Source organism: Mus caroli, unplaced genomic scaffold (genome assembly GCF_978045245.1).
Source record: "Mus caroli unplaced genomic scaffold, Mus_caroli_1 scaffold_18, whole genome shotgun sequence".
Taxonomy (NCBI): domain Eukaryota; kingdom Metazoa; phylum Chordata; class Mammalia; order Rodentia; family Muridae; genus Mus; species Mus caroli.
The window spans coordinates 12,922,164-12,940,112 of NW_028227273.1; positions in this window are offsets into that span (position 1 = coordinate 12,922,164).

The following is a 17,949-nucleotide window of genomic DNA, read 5'->3' on the forward strand; positions in this document are numbered from 1 at the left end:
CACACATTCTCCATTAGTGGTTATTCACTCTTCTAGACAATTGTTTAGGGGGTTTTAAAAGATCCTCAATTGACACTGTTATTAGGAGTCTGATCCCTGGATTTTGTGCAGCTTTGATTCACCAAATGGCAAGGAGCATGGTTGCCTCAGACACCAATCTCCGCTCTAATGTCCCAAGTTTCACCAGGCAACACAAAAATTTGATAGCTGTTCTCTCTTCCACTCAGTTGGAATATTTCTGTCTACAACCTTGCACAGGCATACATGTGCACACACATGCAAATCACACTATGGAAATAATTTAAAGACCAGTACTTGGCTATGAGCCATTTTTTGCCTAGCTTTATATAAACTATATTTAAAAGACAATTTTGTGGTGAAGTCAACACCTAATGAATAAAAAGCTAATAGACACACCATCAGTTCTTTCTGCACTTAACTCCTAGCTTAGGATTTATTTGAAAACTTTGTAATAAGTTGCAATGCCTTCTTTAAAAAAATGTAACCTTAGGTTTTCATTCTGACTTTTACTCACCATCTTCCAAACATCATTCATTTTTAAGGGCTTCAGTGATGGTTTAGGGATAAAATATAATTGTACATCCAATGTTAAATTTCCAATATTGCCAAAAAACCATTTCCATCATGTAAAATTTACCCCTTTTGAAATTGTAAAACACCAAAGAAGGAGAACAAATACTCTGCACCACTAAAATTCCATCCTTTTTATTTTAATTTAATATGTGCTCTGATTGTGTTCCTTTGCTTGGCATTAAAACATTTGAATAAATAAATATGAATTTAATGTCTATATAAGTTCCTATGTGACTTTCCTCAGAAGCAAAGAAAACACTGAAATATTATGCAAGATTACCCTGAAGTATATTAGTATATGGAAATTCAGAGAAATTTGTTAGAAAATGTGACTGACAGGTGTCTATCTTATGACAAGATAATTGTGATAAAGACATAACGAAACTGATTAGAATAATGACAGCAACTAGACTGAAAAGTAAGCACCACCTAATTAATATTTCTATTAATAATGACTAGGAAGTATCAGAGAAAAAGTGATTGTATGAACCCTAAAATGCAAACGTTATAGAAAACTTCAAAATGACCTGTTGTAAAAAAAAAAAAAAAAAGAAAAAGTCATTGTTCTGTTTTTCCAAAATACAATCAAACTGAATTACTAAAGTAACAGTCTGAGGCAGGAGAATAGAGAATTTGATGCCTGCTTAAACTATGTGGTGGCTAGCGTAGGATAAATCTGAATATTCTGTCTCAAATAGGAGATAGGAGGAAAGAAGGAAGCAAACAAACAGGCACGGTAAGGAAGGAGGGAGAGAGAGAGAGGTAGGGAAGAAGGAAGAGATGGAGGAAGGAAGTGAAAGAGGGAGGAAGAAAGGAAGGGAAGAAGGAAGAAAGGAGGGAAAATAAGAACCTATACTATTTTAGTTAAATCCAAATTTTCTGTCTCCATACACCTACTTCTAACCACCCAACCTGAAAAATTGTTCAGCTTACACTTGGCCTTTAAGACAGAACTAAATCACAACAATAAGGAGGTTTTATGGAAGTCCCTTTACTTGCCTCTATGGTTTCCATGTGTCTCCTTCTACCTTCTATCTCTGTAAGCTTCATTAGATGAAATTGTGGCTAATATTCAAAGAAGACCTGAATGAAGTTTAATTTGCAGAGTTTTGTTATGATTAGTGTCTGGAAAAACCAGATCTTGTTGCATAGTAATCCAATTTATGAATGCCCCATAAAAGTTGGAAAGAGCTATGCTATGCTATGCTATGCTATGCTATGCTATGCTATGCTATGCTATGCTATGCTATGCTATGCTATGTCTGAAGGAGGGGCAGAAATTCAATTCATGTATGTGGTAGGCAGCTTTGAATGACAATAGTAGGTCAAGGCAAGAGCATATTCTCATTTCTGAGCATTAGTAAGTGAGTTTTGTCTTTTTTGTCAGAAGTTGAAGTTGGATAGAAAATGTCTTGAGTAGAGATAGAAAGGTACTTGGGTGGATGTATGAGTGCAATTTTTCTCTATTATTAATTCACATTGGAGATTAAACACTATGGCAAAGGCTGTCAGTAGGAAGCCATCTTCTTTATTTTCTGTCAATTTTAGTGTGCTTCATTACCAATCCAGCACTGCTAAATAGAGCAATGGAGGAGAACAGTGGCTAGGTGGGGGCTACATTTGGGCTCTATGCACATCCTGGGTTTTGGAAACATGCACAAGCACACACACAAGTACATACACACACAAACACACACATAAGCACATATAACATATATATGTACACATACAGAGCTCACACACACACACACACACATAAAGAAGTAAATACAGAATAGATATGCAGGGAAATAAATATTCATCAAGACAAACTTTGATTAATTTTTTTAAATTTTTATTCCCACATTAACATTATAGAACATCACTGAAAGATGTCAGAACAGGAACTCAAGTAGGGCTGGAACCTAGAGGTGGGAGCTAATGCAGAGGTCATAGAAGGGTGCTGCTTACTGGCTTGCTCACCATGGCTTACTCAGTCTGCTTTCTTATAGAATCCAGAACCACTGATCTCAGAATGGAACCAACCACAATTTGCTGCTCCCCTCCCCATTAATAATGAATTTTAAAAATTACTCTACAAAAATGTAGTACATTTACACAATGGAGTACTACTCAGCTATTAAAAAGAATGAATTTAGGAAATTCCTAGGCAAATAGTTGGACCTGGAGGGCATCATCCTGAGTGAGGTAACATAATCACAAAAGAACTCAAATGATATGTACTCACTGATAAGTGGATTTTAGCCCAGAAACTTAGTATAGCGAGATATAAGATACAATTTACAAAACACATGAAACTGAAGAACAAAGAACAAAGTGTGGACATTTTGCCCCTTCTTAGAATTGGAAACAATCACCCATGGAAGGAGCTAGAGAGACAAAGTTTGGAGCTGAGACAAAAGGATGGCCCATATAGAGACTGCCATATCCAGGAATCCATCCCATAATTAGCCTCCAAACGATGACACCATTGCATACACTAGCAAGCGTTCGCTGAAAGGACCCTGATATAGCTGTCTCATGTGAGACTAGGCCGGGGCCTAGCAAACACATAAGTGGATGCTCACAGTCAGCTATTGGATGGATCACAGGGCCCCCAATGGAGGAACTATAGAAAGTATCCAAGGAGCTAAAGAGATCTGCAACCCTGTGGGTGCAACAACATTATGAACTAACCAGTACCCTGGAGCTCTTGACTCTAGCTGCATATATATCAAAAGATGGCCTAGTCGGCCATCACTGGAAAGAGAGGCCCATTGGACTTGTAAACTTTATATGCCCCAGTACAGGGGAACGCCAGGGCCAAAAAATGGGAATGGGTGGATAGGGAAGTGGGGCGGAGGGTATGGGGGACTTTTGGGATAGCATTGGAAATGTAATTGAGGAAAATACGTAATAAAAAAAATTACTCTACAGCTAAATCTTATGGAGCATTTCTCAATTGAAGTTACTCACTTCAGGTGACACTAGCTTGTATGAAATTGACATAAAACTATCCAGCACAATTACTTTTATTCAACAGACTGTTCTATTGTTTGCCAATGACTGCAGTAGTCTCTACTATACTGTCTGGCATCTGCCAGGCCCTCCTCCCTGTACACAGTCTACTCTCCACATGGAAGCAGTGTAACTGTGCTCAAGAATGGCTGGTGAATCTCAAAACCTTCCAATGATTTCATGCCATGTTTAAGTAAACTCCAGTGTCCCCTCAATGTCCTCCAAGGCCCTATACAATTTAGATATCCCTGCCAGTGAATTACTCTTCTGAGAAATCTTCTACTACTGAGTCCTTACCTAACAACTGCACTAGTCTTTTTACTTACCTCAACGTAAACCAAATGCACCCTCAACTGCTGGGAAGTTGCCTATACAAACTGCTTTTACAAGAATTGACCACGCTTCCCTTTTTTGTCCCCCCCTCCCCCCAAAGATAGAACTATCACTAGGAAGAGACACAGAGACTTTAAAAAAAAAAAACCTAGATCATGAGAAGAAGAAAGAATCCATTACCTATCTTGCCTCTCAGTGGTGGTAAGAGCAGATTGGGAGTTATAAGAAGCATCAACAAGCATCAAGTTTACCATTTAGTCATTTCTATACCATGTCCATTTAGCAGAATGACCTCTAAAGCCTGTAACTACAGGTTTTTTGGCCCCTCTAAGAGTGACAAGTTTAGATTCCATCTCATGGAGATTTAAATCCAATTAGAAAGTGTTTCGTTACTGTCATAACATTCATGCCACTATTGTACTGATGGCAACATACATAGGCTTTTCGTTGTAGCTTGCAGAGTTCTTAGCTGATTGAGATTGAATTTTTTTCCCTTATGCATGGTACCTACCACCACCAGGAAGCTGGTCATCAGACATTTCCAGGTGAGTACTAGCTTAATTTTTCAAGGTTTTGGGACTCCTGTATGTGATGTTTCTAACAATGGGTTCTGAAAGGGGAGCAAAAAGATGATAAGAACCAGCGATGATGAATCACATTAATGAAACTATTTTCCATACTTAAAGGGCTAGATACATGTAGGAATTCACAGCAATCATAAAAGCATATACAAAGCCTGTATAGGCTCCAGATAGAAAATATCCTGCCACCAGCTAAGAGTTACTGGTATTTGATAAGTGTTAGTAGAGGGAGAGTCAGTTTTGTTTAATGATGTAACTACCAATATGTGGGCCACATGCCAGGGTATGCTACACTCTCAAGACATCAAAAGTTATCTTATAAAACATTCTATATTGGGATTCAATTATTTTTCCTATAAAACTGGATGAAATTTCACATTCTATAAAACATGTTCTAATATGTGCCAAGGAGCAAAAAGGTGCCCACACCTTAAGTATATCTTCCCAAGAAAAGAAAAGAACACTTTATATAATTCATAGCTATAGCAGTCATTAACTGATCCCAGTGAGTTGAATAAATAAACCCACCTGTTCAAAGCTTTTTATATGACTATCACCAAGTTCAATAAAATAGTAGCTTTCTGTTCTGTGGGATGTATTAAAATGTTCTAGAAAAGCAGTTAAAATGCCAATGTCAGTCCAAACTTCATAAAAGAGAGAGCCCTTCACACTAAAGGAACCAGGACTATTATTTATTCTATTGCACAAATCACACAAAGCCTGTTAAGCTTCATTCCCACTGCTATATTATATTAAAGAAGAAGGCAATTATGAAGTATATATGGAATGTGCGACCCAAAAAACTCTATAACTTAACATACATCAGAAAAGTCACTATGAAGAAAAGTTAAAGTTATACTTATTTTTAAAAAGTAGAATATGAAACCATAGGCTATATTACAAAAATCAAATTGAACATCCCAAGCCATGCAAGATATAATAGGCTTTAAGATTCCCAGGGACTATGAAATAACACTTATGATTCAGAGGAAAAAATAGACATAACTGATGAAATTTAAAGCACATGTTCATATGATTTTAAAAAATGCACTCTATCTATCTGGATGATTGATTGATAGATGGGTGGATAGTTAGATAGACTGATAGGCAGATAGATTGATAGATGACAGATAGATAGATAGATAGATAGATAGATAGATAGATAGATAGATCATCAGACAAACACACATGTCTAGTATACTAGTACACTGATTTAATTGATTTTTATTAGAAGCCAAATAACTTGTGGTATATTCTTATAAAGCAGTATTAAAAGTCATACAAAACAAACATGCTGATAGACAAGAGCATGATCAAGTCTCACATTTATAAAATGGATTAAAAATAGCATGACACAAAATGCAAATAAAGCTACCTCAAATCAATAAAGCTAAAAAACAAAAGCCTGTACATATTGTTTAAGGAAGCATTTGTAACTGGTAAAATTACTATCCACATATATCTAGTCAAGATGCAAAATAATACAACATCTTTGGGGGTTTATGCATATTTCATTTCTGGATCTGTGTGGGGGTTTCATGCTTGCTTTCACTGGAATATTTCCATGCGCTCTTTTTGTGTGGATACTATAGTTCATATTGAAGACTAACTGGGAACTTAGAGGGAAAGCCTTGATCATGTGATGTGTGGAATCCATGAGCGGATTAGTTGATATCTATCACTGTGGAAACTGTAGATACTACATACACATATGCTGACAGATATAAAAATTCCATTCTCATGAAAGCATGTGCTGTCTACCAACAACGGTCCATTGTAAAATGAGCCATACATGCTAATTTGACTTTTTTGTCTCCTTTTTTCCCCCATAAACCCATTTTTGTTTTATTTTGTTTTAAATTAGATATTTTCTTTATTTACATTTCAAATGTTATCCCCTTTCATAGTTTCCCTTGTGAAAATCCCCTATCCTCCCCCCCCCCCCGACTGAGCCCCAACTCTCCCACTTCCACTTACTGGCCCTGGCATTCCCCTATACTGGGGCATAGAACCTTCACAGGACCAAGGGCCTCTCCTCCCATTGATGACCTACTAGGCCATCCTCAGCTACATATGCAGCTAGAGCCATGAGTCCCATCACGTGTTTTCTTTGACTGGTGGTTTAATCTCAGGGAGCTCTAGAGTTACTGCTTAGTTCATATTCTTGTTCCTCTTAGGGCACTGCAAATCCTTTCAGCTCCTTGGGCACTTTCTCTAGCTTCTTCATTGGGGACCCTGTGCTCCATATAATGGATGACTGTGAGCATCCACTTCTGTATTAGTCAGGCATTGGCAGAGCCTCTCAGGAGACAACTATATCAGTCTCCTGTCAGCAAGTTCTTGTTGGCATCTGCAATAGTGTCTGGTGTTGGTGGTTATTTATGGGATAGATCCACATGTGGGACAGTTTCTGGATGGTCCTTCCTTAAATCTCTGCTCTGAAAATTGTCTTTGTAACTCCTTCCACAGGTATTTTGTTCCCCCTTCTAAGAAGGATCAAAGTGTCCACACTTTGGTCTTCTTTCTTCTTGGGTGTTGCAAATTGTATCTTTGGCAATATAAGATTCTGGGCTAATACCCACTTATCAGTGACTGCATATCATGTGTGTTCTTTTGTGACTGGGTTACATCACTTAGAATGATATCCTCCAGACCCATCCATTTGTTTAAGAATTCCATGAATTCATTTTTTTAAATAGCTGAGTAGTACTCCATTGTGTAAATGTACCACATTTTCTGTATCCATTCCTCTGTTGAGGAACATCTGGGTTCTTTCTAGCTTCTGGCTATTATAAATAAGGCTGCTATGAACATAGTGGAACATGTGCCTTTGTTACAAGTTGGAGCATCTTCTGGGTATATGCCCAGGAGTGGTATTGCTGGACCCTCTGTCAAATTTTCTGAGGAGCCACCGAACTGATTTCCAGAGTGGTTGTATCAGCTTGCAGTCCCATCAGCAATGGAGGAGTGATTCTCTTTCTCCACATCCTCATTTGTACCCCATTTTTAATAGGGTTATTTGTTTTCTGAGGTCCAACTTCTTGAGTTCTTTATATATTGGATATTAGGCCCCTATCAGATTTAGGATTGGTAGAGATCTTTTTCCAATCTGTTGGTTGCCATTTTGTCTTATTCACAGTGTTCTTTGCCTTACAGAAGCTTTGCAATTTTATGAAGTCCCATTTGTTGATTCTTGATCTTATAGCACAAGCCATTGCTGTTCTGTTCAAGAATTTTTTCCGTGTCCATGTCTTTGAGGCTTTTTCCCACTTTTTCCTCTATAAGTTTCAGTGTCTGTGGTTTTATGTGGAGGTCCTTAATTCACTTAGACTTGGGTTTTTTACAAGGAGATAGGAATGGATCAATTCACATTCTTCTACATGCTAACTGCCAATTAAGCCAGCAGCATTTGTTGAAATTTTTTTTTCTTTCTACTGGATGTTTTTAGTTCCTTTGTCAAAGATCAATTGACAATAGGAGTGTGGGTTCATTTCTGGGTCTTCAATTCTATTCCATTGATCTACCTGTCTGTCACCCTACTAGTACCATGCAGTTTTTATCACAATTGCCCTGTAGTACAACTTGAGGTCGGGGATTGTGATTCCACCAGAGGTTCTTTTATCGTTGAGAATAGTTTTTGATATACTAGGGTTTTTGTTAATCCAGATGAATTTGCCAATTGCTCTTTCTATCTCTGTGAAGAATTGAGTTGGAATTTTGATGGGGATTGCATTGAATCTATCGATTGCTTTCTGCAAGATAGTCATTTTTACTATATTAATCCTGCCAATCCATGAACATGGGAAATCTTTCCATCTTCTGAGCTCTTCTCCCATTTCTTTCTTCAGAGACTTGAAATTCTTGCCATACAGATCTTTCACTTGCTTAGAGTCCCCCCAAAGTATTTTATATTATTTGTGACTACTGACTATTGAGAAGGGTGTTGTTTCCCTAATTTCTTTCCCAGCCTGTTTATCCTTTGTGTAGAGGAAGGCCACTGATTAGGTGCTAAGGTGTCTTTGTAGATTGTAGTTTTCAGAACCTGTAATCATTGCTTCTTACATACTATGCTTTGCTGATTTATATGAGTAGAGACCACTGGCCAAAACGTATATGGGTTGGCTTGATACTAACTTACTACATAGTTCTCATGATTAAAATTCTAAGTCATAATATTTAAAATGCAGTTTTGATGTGTGTTACTTTCTAGTGAGCTAATCTAGAGTTCAGAACATACCATTTAGTCTTGTGAGACAAAACTAAATCGAAAGTATTGGAGGAAAGGTCACTCTGCAATTCTCCCTCTCTAAAATTAAATATTTACAGCATAAAGCATGCTTTAAGACTCACAGGATTTTTCTTATTTTGTTAAAAGACCTTTAAACGTACAGATATAGTTACTTTCTTATCATTTGTACTGTCTACGAAGTTCATGAAACTAACCTAAAATGTGAAACACTAGACAGTGATTCCTGAGCAAAGCGTACATAGTAGCTGAAATAACTGGAAGACATGAAGTAGAAAATGAATGATCAGCATAGGAGTATGATTGACAGGAATAGACATCCAAGAGAACCTGTAAAATTTAATTAAGATAAGTTGTGTGTGAGATGCTTTGTCTATGTTGGGGCAATAAGTACTATTTCAATAACTTTTATTTTTAATTTCAAGATGTTTTAAGAGGTTTTCTCTTAATAAGCATTTTAATTATTCCATAGTTGCTTTACCATGTGTGTTGTCATCAGTTTCCTTGAGTAAACTTATTTCCAGATGTAACAATGATGAGAAATCCTAATCTGAAAGTTAATTTAGCATATTCAATAGCTAGAGACGTAGTCAACGAAGCAGATACATAGGCTAATGATCAATCAGGATGAAGTAGCTTATTAGATACTTCCACATAATTCTTAAATATTAGTACCAAAGATATTATATATCATAAATATTTTCATTGAGTAGTTTATCTAAATAGTCAAAAGCTCATGGTTTCTTGAATTCTGTGTTTGTGGCAGTACTCAGGGTAGATATGAACTAACATGAACATCAAATGGCAAACATTCCATGGAACTGAAATGAAAGCCATTTCACTTAAAGGTGATGGATTCACTTAAAGGTGATTGTCAAAAATCCATCCTTCCATGGGAAGGTTGTTGAGAACTATGAATGGCTACACATTGATGAATGAAGCCTGGTGCCTATTTACAGTTTGTAAAGCCTGGAAATAAGTAGGTGAAAATTGTAAATTTGAGATTTGATTTTAAAATTAGAAAAAGAAAACGTGGGGAAAAATATACAGGCATAGAGGAGAGGTTTTAGGCTAAGTTCCCCAGAAGCATAATCCTCACAATCTAGAGAGAAAAGCGAGTATTATACCAAACTCAAATGTTCCTGCAAAGCTAAAGAAACAAGCCACAGAATGATGAAATGACTTAAGGCCTGAGAAGGCAGATACTTGCCAGCTGTGCATTAGATAAGGGATTAGTGAACAAACAAACAAACCTGACAAAAGTCAGGTTTGAAAATTGTGAACTTACCTACTTAGATAGGATTTTAAAAGACTAGATACAACTGTGCAAAGAGTATACGCAAATGTACTCAAACACACGACTCAATAAGGAAACAGAATTCAAAATCCCAATAGGTCATTGTTTGATTCTAGTAAGAAGAGTCATGATGGAAAAGGCAAAATTTAACAAGTTGTGTGTCAGGCAAGAAGGAAAAGCAGAGGAAATCTTTGCACAGTGTCAATGGGAATGTAAATCTATGAGCCATTATGGAAACAATCCAGAGGATTCTTGAATGTTTAAAAATCTAATTGACACAGAACTTGCCAATCTTTTTTGAGTATACACCCAAAGGAAATACAAGCAGAGTACTGAAGACATTTCTTTACTTCGTGTTAATGCAGTGCTGTGCATCCTAACCAATATGCAACAAACAAACAAACAATAAACAAATAAGGTGTCCATCAGTAAGTTAATAAGGAAATATGGAGTGCGCACACAACAGAATACTGTTTGGTCATAGAAAGGATTGCACACTATTATCTGCACTCATACAAGTAGAGTTGAATGATGCAAAGAAGGTGAGCCATGGAAAAAAGTGTCACATGCGCCACACCCATGTGATATAAAAGAGTTGATTTCATAGAACAATGGTTTCCAAGGCTGAGTAGGGACAAGGAGGAGATGGGGAAACTTTGTTTGATGGGTGTTGATTACAGTTTGATGAGAGGAATAAGCCAGTCCATGTTTCCTCGTACAATAGTGTGATTATATGTAACAATTAAACAATTATAGATAACAATAAGATACTATTTATTACAAACAGACTGTAAGAATTTTGAAAATGATTACAGAAGAGGAAGGATAGATGTCTGAGAAAATAGTAAACACAGGTCTGAGCACTACAAAATGAATTCATAGATCAAAACATCACGTGGTACTCCATTTGGTACTGCTTTTCTGATTCTATTTAAAAAATTGTTTAAAAATGATAGCCATAAGGATGCTAAAAGTAGTGCAGGTCTAGTAAGAGTCTTAGTTTGTTTGTGTTGCCTATGTCTGTGGCTGGAGAAAATGGAGTCAATTCTGAGCTGTTAAATTTGTAGCTGTCTGCAGTCTTCTTTTGTAGAAGTCTATTCAGTCTTTGCTTGGCACGCTAAAGATGGGATTAATGGTGCCTCAAGGACAGTGGATGCCATCCAGGAGATGAATAATTACATTTCTCACAAGAAAATTTAAAATTTCAGAGTTATGGGCAATGTATGCATTTTCCATCATATTATACTTTAACAAAAATATAATGCTTCAGATATTAAAAGCAGCAGAAAGGTGAAAGGAGACAACTGACTCCAGAAAGCTGCCTCTGACCTGAATATATGCATGACTGGTTCACACATACTTGTGGACATGCACACTTTCTCATTTGATGCTGATTTAAAAAATAAAAAAGTTTGCTAGAGCTTTCTAGATGGCTGCACAGCCAAGAGAACTTATTACTCTTTCAGGGGACTCATGGAAGTGCCTAGTACCCACAACAGGGGAATTATAGCCTTCTGCTATATCAGCTATAGGAAATCTAATGCCTTCCTCAGGACTCTGTGAGTCTTGTATATATGTCTCACACCACATACACACACACACACACACACACACACACACACAAATTTAAAAATAAAAATAAAGCCTAAACACTATGTTATTTTTGCTTGTTTATAAGATCCCCTCCTACTAGCTACTTATCCAGTGTGAGTATTCTGAATGAAATACATACATCTAAGGCCAAAAGGCTAACATCCATATATAAGAGAAAAACGAATTATTTTTCTTCTGTGTCTGGGCTACCACACTCAGGATGATTGTGTTTAGCTCCTTCCATTTATTTACTAATTCCACCTTTCTTAACAACTGAATAATACTCCATTGTATAAGTTTACTACATTTTCACTGTTGTCACTTGATGGACATCTGGGCTGTTTTCAGTTTCAGGCTCTTTTGAAAAAATAGCAGTCAACAGATGAGCAACATAGTAAGATGTAGAGCTCTTTGAGTATATGCCCAAGAGTGGTATAGCTGATATTGAGGCAGATCACTTTCAGGTTTTGGGAGCCTTCATACCATTTCAATGGTAGCTGTACCAGTTTCCTCTCCCATCAGCCATAAATAGCTTTTCCCTTTCCTCCCATCCTCACCAGTATGTACAATCATTTGTTTTGTTGACCTTGGCCATATTGACCGGGTAATATAAAATCTCAAAGTAGTTCTAATTTGTATTTCTATGTTGTCTAAGACTGTTGGACATTTCTTACATTTTCCTCAGTGTTGTGCTTCATCTTTTGAGAACTTTGAGTTTAGTTTTATAGCCCATTTTATAATTGGATTATTTATTTTCTCATGGTCAATTTTTTCTTGGTTTTGTTTTGTTTTTCGTTCTTTGTTTATTCTCTACATTAATCCTCTGTCAGATATCTAACTGGTAGAGAGTTTCCCACTCTATAGGCTGCCTCTTTGCTGGAATGATGGTCTTATTTGTTGCCCAGGAGCATTTTAGCTTCCAGGAACCCATTTATTAATTGTTCTTAATGCCTATGCTTTCAGTTTTGATGAGAAATTCCTTTCCTGTAACAATAAGTTCAAACACATTCTCTACTTTCTTCTCTATTAGATTCAGGCCTTATGTTGAGTTCCTTGATCTATTTTGGAGTCATGTCCCCCCAGGATAGTACATGCTGAGCTATTTTCACTCTTCTATGTAACACTATCTGTTTTGATCAGCACCATTTATTGAAGAGTCTGTCTTTTCTCCAGTGTTTAAATTTTGTTTCTTTGTCAAAAATTAATTGTCCCCGGTAATGTGCAGTTATACCTTGGCTCATAATTCTATTCCAGTGTTCATGTTTCCATGCCAATACTAAGTTGTTTTTATCTATTGTACCTCTGTGGTACAACTTGCCATCTGAGATAGTAACACCTCAAGAATTTATTTTTCTCTTTAGGGTTGTTTTCACTTTACAGATTTTTTGTGTTTCCATATTATGTTTAAAGTTATTTTTTCAATTTTTGTAAAGAAATGTGCTAGATTTTTAGTGGATATTGCATTGTATTCATAGATGGGTTGTTTTTTTTTGTTTGTTTTTTTGTTTTTTTTGTTTTTTTATTGGATGGCCATTTTCACAAAGTTAATCTTAATGATCCAGGTGAATTAGAAGTCTTTCTATCTTCTGGTCTATACTTTACTACTTTAGTAATATGGAAAAAGGAAATGTTTTCAATGTGGAGATTCCTCAATAAAATGAAAAGAGACTAGCACAAGACCCAGCTATACTACTGCTGGGCATATATGAAAAGGATGTTCATCTCATTCTTAAGATAGTTCTTCATCTTTGTTTATTTCACTTTGTCTCTAAGTGTAATATAGATATAAACTGGTAATGACCTAGAAGGCCATCAACTGATGAATAGATAATGTAACACTCTACTTTCAAACAAAAGTATATTATGCAACTGCTAAGAAAAAAACATGGCAGCTGAATGGAAGAAGCTAGAAACAATCCTAAGTGAGATGACCCAAACCTAGAAGACAATTTACTCATGTAATTGCACATAGAAAAATCCTTCTGGTGCCTACCTAGAAACATCACCCCTACTCACCAGTGTTCATGATTATGGAAGGTACTTGGCGTGCTACCAGAGGAGAAACATAATCATTAATTTCGTTCAGCTACAAAATTAACAACATACAATAGTGTACATACAAACTGAAGGATACATGGGTGCAATAGATACACACATCATTGGAATAACCAATCACTGTTTTGATTATATTTAATGCTAACTCCATTAAAATGATCACATACATAACCCTGCTAAAGTGATCAAGAACCTGCGACTTAATAGATCATAGACTTTAGAGCAAACCTACTTCTATTATTCTGCTAAAGTAATATAACAATAAAACAACTCGTAATGACATATTGTTATACATATAGAGGAAAATATCGTTCAACCCTCAACAAAGAAGATTCTTCTTGCAGTAGATACTGATAAACACATAGACCCATAACTGGGCAATGTGCAGAAAATGGGAAACTTTGAAGTACTCAGCCCAAAAAGGTATTCTCATATGAAATCACTTTCTTCAAGGTTCAAAGAACAATGCAGAAAAGGATGAAGAATGATTATAAGACAGAGGTGACAGGTGACTCTGAAGAAGCAGCAGTGATATACAGAATTTACATAGACTGTGAAAGTATACATAAGACTTACATAGTTCAAAACAGACCAAAGGTCAACACTGAGAAGGGGACATGTACACAAATTCCTAATCTGAACCAAGAAACAATTTAAAATTGATACCTTCTAGGACAGAGAAAATAAGTTGTTTTTTTTTTTCAATAGAGCACCACTGGGTATGTCAACCACAATCCAGGGCTGGGTGTATGTGCAGAATTAGGTAGTCAATACAAAGTAGACTCCATATTGGTTAGGTTTTGTTGGAGGGGGTGTGGGTGTTGGGGGGGTAGGGATGGTGGTGGTGGTAGTGGTGGTGGTGGTAGTGTTGTTGTTCTTCTTGTTGTTGTTATTGGTGGTGGTATGTGTCTGCAAGTTCATTTGTTTTGATTGGGGGATTCTTGTTGCTGATTTTATGGATGATTTTTTAGGGAGATAGAACATAATGTGGGTGGGAAGATAGGGAAGATAAGTAAGGAGTTAGAGGAGTGGAAATAGCATGATCAAAATATATTGTATAAAAAATTAAAGTAAAAACATTTTGAAGCAATAAAAATTTCCATGTCTCTAAAAACAATAATAATTTGTTTTCTGAAAGACTGACTCTATGGCAGATTGCTCTAATATGCTCACATTATATTTGTACAATGGTACAAAACCAGAGGAGATGGGACAAATATGGAATTGTCTCCTGCTGTATTCCAGAAGTCTTGAACAGTGTTTATTTGTATTAAAGTATATTGTCTTTGGCAAGAGATTTTTCCAGCATGAGTTTACTCAAGGCAACAGTGCATGGACATTGCCACATTATAATTTTCTAAACAGACTCTCATGGTGAGGAGTAAGTTTTTAACCCAAGTAAAGGAAAATTGCTCAGAGCCTAAGTCTCTACTGTTTTCTACATGAGGCACTTCTCCATTGTCTCCATCTGATCACCTGCTGTTTCCTTGTTCTTCATGACATATGCATTCTTACTCCCATAATTTTATTACTTTTATTTCCTAAGTATACATATTTCTTCCTTCTGCCAAACTATGTATCATTCATTCTTTGAAACCTAGCTCAATGTCTGTCTGTTGACACAATCGCTAGTCTGCCTCCTCCAGACCTGAGATTTTTGTCCATTCCATATTCAAGACATGTGTGCCAAGACTGCTAATACCCCAGTTTAGAATAAAAGACTGACTTTAGATGCCATACTAAACCCTTGTATGGAAATCAAGTATTAAACTTGGGTTTTGTTTCCATTTCTAGAAGGGGGTGTGGTCTTTTGTAGGCATAGATGATTATTTACTCCTGTATCCAAAATACTTGACAATATGTGATGCTTAGACAGTAAATAAGGAATCTTTCATCACTAATGTTTTATTTAAGACTAAATGACTCAGGTGAGGCTCTTTCAAAGCTAAGATAATTGAAGAAATGATTTCAATTCATGATTGTTGAAAGCTATGTAGTTATAGGACTCTGGCTCATAAAGTCACATAATCTGGTTAATAAACAGATTTATTCTTTCCTTTAGAATACATCACACTATTTTTGTTTTATTAATTTATTACACAAATAGTAATTACTCTGTTAACTATGATTTCTGTCTTACTAATTTTTTTCACATTGACTACATTTGCCATTTTAATTTAATGTTTCAGTTTAAATATATATATATATATATATATATATATATAATACAAAAACAAATTTTCAACATTTACTTAATTTGTTCTCTGACATATTTATACAGGATTACCCTCACCCCATCCTCTCCTAGAGCCACTGTGTATACTGAGAATGATGGAAATTTGATACAACATTAATTTTCCAATTGACCTCCAATTCCTTCTCATGGTGTAGGGCTCTGATCTAACCAGAAATACCCAAAGAGCACGCGTATGAAGAGTCCCCACTCCTAACCACAGACACATTATGTTTGTTGCTACTCTTCCCCTTCAGTGTCAACTCTCAAAGTGTAGGTTACCATTTGTCCTTATTCGGGTCACTGTGACTTTTCTGTTGCTAATTTCAAAGTCTCTAGTTCCATCATTTTGACTGCTTATCAGAATTTTGCACCTTCCTCTTGAAATTCTCTCCTCTTTTAATATTTTTATCATCTAGCACCCATTTCAATTTTTCTTGACCTTTATAAATACAGGTGGAATAAATGTATTGATAATTTCTAAAATGGTAAATTCGGGCATCCCTGGATGCTAAGGAGAAGAAAAGCACCCGGTATAAAGAAGCTGAGAATGGACCTCAGCAGGTAGCATGCTTGCTTAGTATGTGCACAGGGCTGTGGGCTTATTCCCCAGCATCACATAAAACAGTGCAGTGGCAGCATGGCACCATCCTTGGAGTATTGCAGAAAGAAGGATTCGAAGTTCAAGGGTATCCTTGGCATAGAAAGCTCAAGGCCAACATACGTTATATAAGACCCCATTTTAAAAAGTAATGAGTAAATAAATCTTAACTCATTCTCTTGCTGATACTATCGTTTATCCAGTTTTCTGAATAAGATCACAGCAAACAAATATAACCACCAGCTTTCCTACATACTGATATAAATTAGAATCCCCAGCTCTGCCAACTGACACTGACAACCCCAGCTCCTAAATCTTTTAAATTCTCATTTCCTCCTTTCTATTCATTCCCACTGCCATTCTAGAAAAAGCCTTCATTATCTCCCTCTTACAACAGGGCCACAACTCTCCCACCAAATCAATCACTATGCCCTCAATATATCATCTATACATCTTCCAGTCCTAATCTTCAAGACATGAAAGTCCAATCATGATTTTCTCACACAGCTTTAATAATTCTCCATCCTTCCACACCACATTTCTCAAAGTGGTGCAGACAAAGTGGTAAAGACCATTATTCTTGTAAACACTTGATCTGCAACACTGGTTATGGGCTAGAAAAGTTCACCTTTATGTACTTTTCAAGTATAATACAGTACACATAAAATCATTTGAAAGACACTCTTTTATAGACAACAAATTAATCTACCTGTGAGATCTACAGTCTCATTTATTATCTGAATTAATTATCTCGATTCTTTCCTGATTTTTCTCAACATTTTTGAACTAATATGCCATCCTCTGAAAGTGCTGTTTGTTCTCAAAAAATTCATTGCTCAAACAAACTAGAATATTTAACTTTTAATTCCAGGGGATTCTAAATTTTATTCATTCTTTATATCTTAATATATGATGTCAGAAAATTTTCTTGTTCAGGTATACACATTTGTGAGCATGCTCATGCGTGTTCATGTGGGTTCACATGCATACAGGTGCTCATAGAGACTAACTTTGGATGATTGTCCTTAGGTGCCAACCACTTGCTTATTGAGATAATGTCTCTTATCAAATTGGTAGTCACCCTGTAGGTTAGCTTGGCTGGCCAGTAAGTTCCAGGCCTCTTTCTTTCTCTGCATCTCTATCACTGGGGTTTCAACACTTGAAAACAACCCAAATTATTACATATATTCTGGGGGTCTATCTCAGTTCATTTTTGTTTTTCGCAGAAGACTTGTTCCAGGCTCTGATCTCTCTCTCTCTCTCTCTCTCTCTCTCTCTCTCTCTCTCTCTCTCTACCTGGGAAGTTGATTTGAACCTCTATGTCCTGACTATTTAGCCTGCATTGAGAATCTATAACAATGCCTGCATAAGAAGCCTCCAACATCACCCAACCTTTAGACACACTGGGATACCCTTGAA